Here is a 6,542-nt window from a genome sequence, read left to right on the forward strand (position 1 = left end):
CGTGTGGTTTGATTAGGTTATTTTTATTTTTAAAATTATATTAATAAGTGAATAAAATATAGCTCTAAAGAGTGGACCACCAACTCATTATTTTATATTTAAATCCGGTTAACTTTTACATATCTCTAGTTTGTCTTGTACCTACTTAGATAAACCACCAATAGGCTATCATAGCGAACTTTGTACTTGTTCATCCATCTCAACCTACTTTGATCTATAAAAATATATATTTTCTACAAATATTCTTTTATTCCTTGATTTAAGCATATGACCAATAAAAAAAAAACATATAATTAAGTTAAAAAAATGCTAACACAGCATGATTATTAAGGATCCCATCAAAAATATAACAGAAATTGCATCGAACATGCTAGATACATGGAGTTGCAAGCACACAAATGTTTAGATCTAATCAATTTTGTTCCTGTGTACAAAAATAATAGTTATTAGTTTCGTGATAGTTCAAACTCCAGCCAACTCATGCCCATCTCTAGGTCCAAGTTGAAGCTTGTGAAAAATATAATAGAAATTGCATCGAACATTAAAGCTAGTCTAGATACATGGAGTTGCAACCACACAAATGTTTAGATCTTATCAATTTTGATCTTGTGTGCATAAATAATAGTTATTAGTTTCGTGATGGTTCAGTTAAACTCGGAACTTCGGCCAACTCATGCCCATTCCTAGGTCCAAGTTGAAGCTTGTGAAAAATATAATAGAAATTTCATCGAACATTAAAGCTAGTCTAGATACATGGAGTTGCAATCACACAAATGTTTAGATCTTATCAATTTTGATCTTGTGTGCATAAATAATAGTTATTAGTTTCGTGATAGTTCAGTTAAACTCAGAACTTCGGCCAACTCATGCCCATTCTTAGGTCCACGTCGAAGCTTATGAAAAATATTTTAGAAATTGCATCGAATATTAAAATTAGTCTAGATACATGAAGTTGGAAGCACACAAATGTTTAGATCTAATCAATTTTGATCCGGTGTGCATAAATAATAGGTATTAGTTTCGTGATGGTTGTGGTAAACTCGGAACTCCAAGCCAACTCATGCCCATGCTTAGGTCCAAGTTGATGCTGGTGACAATGATTGAATCATGACATTCCAAGCTAGGGATGGAGTATCAAACAAAAAAAGTGATATCTGAGAGGATAGGACCATGTTATGAAGAATAAAAGGAAAAGGAGACCACAAAAGGAAAAAAATAGGACCACGTACCATGGTTTTCGTCGATGGTCTTTTTCATGCAGGCCCTTCGCGGCACCATCGGCCTCTCCCGCCAGGGAAAAGTCCAAAGACTTTAATTAAACTAATGCGACGGGTGCAAAAATGGTTTGCGTTCATTCGCTACCATGGGAAGCTACCAAGGAAACTTCTCATCCTATTTAAGTCGACACCTCTGGTGGCTAAATTAGCCGCCGGAGAGCTCATGCTTTTCTCGTTTGTTCCCATCCAAACGAGGGCGGAGTCACGGCGAAGCTGGGTTCGGTTGTCCGTTGGGTACACCGGAGCTGGTCTCGTTTGGACAGCGTAATGGGCCAGTTTTTGTCGTAGCAATCAGGCTGGACTTAAGGTGGGGCCCGTGACAGAGGGGTAAGGCCCCACGAAGGCTGCAAGATAGGATAACAAAGAGATCTCTCTCTCGTAGCCGAACTAGTGAGCACTGCAGCTGATACGTCATCTAGAAATGACCGGGATACTTGAGGTTCGTTTTTTTGGCTCGTATAGCAATTAACTAGGTATGCGATGATACCGATAGTACCCTAGCAGCCTCACCCTCGATTTTTTTAAGATGAATTTCGACGGTAGCATATCAGATGGCGGCAGTAGAGGTGGCGTGGGTTTTGTGATTAGAGACCAGGACTTCAAACTGATTGTGGCCGGAGATCGGCATACATTTGGAGGATCCATTCCTGTGGTATAGCTGCACGCGGCGTGGGAAGATCTCGTTTGTGCTAGAGTGCACCTAGGCACTCGGCGTATATTCCTAGAGGGCGACTCGGCCATAGTGGTCGGCTGGATTCGGTGCCGGCAGGCCGAGCCGGACCTACACCCTCTACTTCGGGATATTTGGCGCATAGTGGAGGAGCTCGAGTTATTTCGGGTCTCGCATGTATTTCGAAAGGCGAACAGTGCTGCGAACTGGGTCGCCTTCTATGCAACCCACCACTCCGAGTTTGTATCATGAGGTACGTCCGATCGTGTGCCGTAGGTATTTGATCGCGTTTTGTTTTATGATTGCTCTGGACTTCTCACGGTCATGTGTAGTGAGACGTCAATTTACCAAAAAAAAGAAAAAAAAAAGAAATCTCTCTCTATCTCTCTCACTCACTGCGTTGCTCTCTCTTAAATGAAAGGTAACAAAAAAAAAAAAAAAAATCTCACACAGACAAGTTAGAAAGACAAGCTGTAGCTTTCCAATTTCTTCTCTTGTTGATAATCTGTACTGGATGTGGTATAGCTTTCATTGTAAGGGAAATGAAGAGAGATGCATTTATATTACAATAATTCAAATTTAATTTTTCGAGGATGCACTGGTTGCTAAGTAGAGAGGTGTAATTATTAGGACAGATTCTAATCTATCCCGATATGATGTAACTTAATTTTTAAGCAAACTGCGTATCTAATTTTAATTAAAATGTTCATTTTTTTATAATTGTTGCATAACCTTGATGAATTGGGATCGATCTTGCCTAATCTTTTTCAACAAATAAAGGGAGAAAAGAAAGTTGATAGTGAAAATTGGAGCGGGAAAGTTAGCTATACGGCTTTGTTCTGGTGTGAAATTTCTAGCACCGCTCAATTTGCAATTCTCTTGGGGTTTAAACTTTACCGATCTTCTTTTAGCATCAAGCAAAAGAACAAAAAACTTTATCCAATTTATTGAGATAGAGAAAGATGGAAAAAAAAGCAAGAAATATTTTCTAATAAAGAAAAATAAAGGAACAAAGAGAGAATATACATCCTTGACTTCCTTAATTGAAAAAAAAAGGACTCGGCTTTTCTACAGTTTAAAGTTCTATCCTCCAAGAAAAGATGAAGCAATAGAAAAATGAAAGATAAAATTTATTTGATAATACTAAACTTGTTCAAGAAGATTCACTAGTTCATAATCTAATTCAAGATATAGGAACAATTATGGTATAATTTGATTAATATCTACAAAATATGAATTCTAAACAAGCTATTTTAAGTGTAGGAACAATGAAAAACTGAAGTAATGGGCATAATTTCTTTTATTTTCAGCTATGACCGGGGGCACCCTACTCTTCATCTCCCCATCTCTCACCACTCTTGTCATCTCATTGTGCATTCCCCATGGCCTTTTGCTCTCACTCTGTGTTTTGATTCACTTCATCCTTCCATCAAAAAAAAAGAAAGACAAAAAGATTGGGGGCCCCCAAGATGGTTATAGCTGTTGTCTTTTTAAATCAGGCCCAGGGACGTAGCTCTCTGGTATGGGGAGGTAGCTCTCAGCCATAAAGCAGATAACCTAGATGTAGTTGATCTCAAGCTTTCGAAATAATATCGCTCTTCCATCTCATCTTTCTACTGATCTTAGAGTAATCAGAGGTCAATTTGGTGGCATCATCTTTATCCGAAAAAAATGATGGCATCATCAAGCCACTGGTGTCACTGCCTGGACTCTTTGCTTTGTAGACTTTTGATGGTCGCTTGCTCTTGGGTGCGACCAAACAATCACAGAAAATGTAGCTAAGTATGTGAGCTTGCTCGGCCAACCATTTACTTAACAATTGACATGAGGTATGAGAGGACCAGTGTATGAGACCACTGGTGCCTCCATGTTCTCATGTTGGCATGAGAGGATCGGTGTAACTTGCAAGAGTGATGAAATATGTAGGAGATAGTTGAGTGTTGAATTGCCAAGCCAAGGTTTGATCAAACTTATTGTAAGGATTCGTGCGGGCGTGTGTTTAGTCCTATGTCAGTTATTCGCTGGGTAGATCTTAGATACTTATACAAGATTAAGAAATCCAAATAATACATTCCAGCTAGCCATTTTGGATAAGGTCCTGAGTTATTACAAATGGTATCAAAGCGGACCTAGCCCATAACCTATGTGGATTAGGGGACACTGCAGCACGGATCCATTGGGGCTGACCATGGGCCGATCATGGTGTTTGTGATTAGATTTGAATAGATTTGAACTCTTAACCTAACGAGGACGTCGGAGCTTGAACGGAGAAGGTATGTGAGAACCCGTGCGGACGTGTGTTTAGTCCCACATTGGTTATTCACTAGGTAGATCTTGGATACTTATACAGGATCAAAAAACTCAAATAATATCTTCCGACTAGACATTTTGGATGAGGTCCTCTGTTGTTACACTTACATGCGTACTAACAAATGCCCAAAACAAGTCTTTAATATGCATTTTTTTTCACTTTTCTAAGAACTAAAATAGAAGAAATTTGGGCAGAGATCGGGTGATGAAAGGATCAAACTTAGGTTACTGGTTAGAGCAGATATGGTATATTGTTTGTGTGGGGAGATTTCGTACGTACTACTTTCAAAAAAAAATCCATGGAGAGTCATGTGTTAAAAAAAAAAAAAAGTTAACATCTCCACCCAATTAGTCTCTTATATAATGTCAAGGCAATACTAGGATCTATCCTGGTTAATTTTTAGGTTGGTTTCATGTTGTTGTCAGGTTGTAACTACGAAGTAACGTAGAACTGAGATAACATATATTAAAGTTTTTCTCAGATGGAAAACTGATCTCTAGCAAGAAGTAATGCAGCTAGTTCTCAATGAAATGGTAATGGAGACAATCAAGAGCGTGTTTGTCTTAGAAGACTGCCATCTCTAGCCCATCTTTATATAACAGTCAGATTCCTTTCTCTAGCTATGGTTGGTTCATCACACTATTAATAAAAACATATGGACTTAAAAAGGGCACTTGGATTCTTTTAGGGACAGCCACCACTGATAAAAACTGGGGCAAGTCTTCTTTCAGTCTCTTTCAGTGCTCAGATAAAAGCAACTGTCATTTATTGCTGTAGACCAATTTCATTGATCAATTCCTAGAAGAATATTTCTGCAACATATGAACCGACCCAAGTACTTGGACGTGAGACATATTCTTGGTGATAAGGCCAATCAGCTTTGTCTCAACTGATTTGTATTTCTATTCACCTGAGGAAGATCTAGAGTTTGAACTATGATTCTGCCACCCCCACCATATTTCTCAACTTTCTTTTTCAAAAAAAAAAAATCTTGGATACAAGTAAACAGCCAAAGGTAGTTTACTTTCCTTGACATTGACCAAAACCCAAACACCAATTAGATTTGTGTTATATTTTTTTTTCTCATCCATGTATCATGTGATCTGGAAAAGCCCTAACATGCCATCAATCAACAATTACATAATGCAAAAATCACTATTTAAATAAATTATGGCAGCATGAACTATTAATAAATCTCTAACCTAGACAACCTCTGAAAGCAAGTGACAGAGTTGGATGGATGCTAACTTAATTAGGTGAATGACAGAGGTTTAGTTGTAAGTCCGGCATGTACCTATTTCAAGATTAGATAACCTTCTCTTTTGAGCAAAGATTTAGTTAATCTTTTCCTCGGATAACCCTATTTCACACCAAAATCATCTTAGTAAACAAATTAGTACGTACTGCTTTCACAAGAATTGAAACCTATTGATGTAGACTAAAACCTTTCTTCTTACAACGCAAGGCTGCTATACTCGTCTAATTTTCACAAAAAAAAACAAAGAAAGTAAAGGAAACAAAATACCGGGGGCAACCAAGTTATACATGACAAAGTTAATTGCGTGCAAGGCAGTGTCTCCCTCGTCAAAAAGCCTGAAATGGACTGATGGCTGATGCCCACTTGGAGAATTATACACCAAGTTCTTGTATGATGAGGTGTCCCTTTGCTCTCCCTTCTCCACCTCAGGAAGCCTTCAACAATCGCCCACTGATACAATTACTCCAAGCCTATTCATTACATGATCGTTATATTTAAACAGATAGGATGGATGTTGAATTATGATATACCATCAGGCAAATTTATTAACGTTTGACAAATCATTAAGATTCACACAGCGTGTCCTCTGTCTATATATACCTTAGGCTATTGTTTCAAGAGGTAGTAGGGTGGGGATCATCTGGTCCCCTTGGAAGATTTTAAGGAGTAGGTACACATGACATCTTGTCTTAATTAAGCCTTGTTAGGTGGCATTCAAGTTTGCTTGATATCTAATTGGCTTGGAAATTGAAATAATACAGCTTCAGCCCAATCATGGCAGCCATGGTAAACTAGTTTAGCTCTAATTTCGTTGACTGAATTCTCCCTCTCCATATATGTCTGTTTCATGTAGTATTTATTAGTATTTGGCCATCAAGCCAACATTTAGAATTCTATGACGCACTTTGAACAATCATGAATAGCTCAGCTAATGAACGTAAATTCTTTTTTCCCGTACATTTTTTGGAGTTGACGAATGAATGTAAATTCAAATACAAAATGGTGTGAAAATAATATTATAACATC

The sequence above is a fragment of the Phoenix dactylifera genome, chromosome 8 (genome assembly GCF_051530095.1).
Source record: "Phoenix dactylifera cultivar Ajwa chromosome 8, Ajwa_hap1_PhDact_Kaust_v1.1, whole genome shotgun sequence".
Classification (NCBI taxonomy): Eukaryota; Viridiplantae; Streptophyta; class Magnoliopsida; order Arecales; family Arecaceae; genus Phoenix; species Phoenix dactylifera.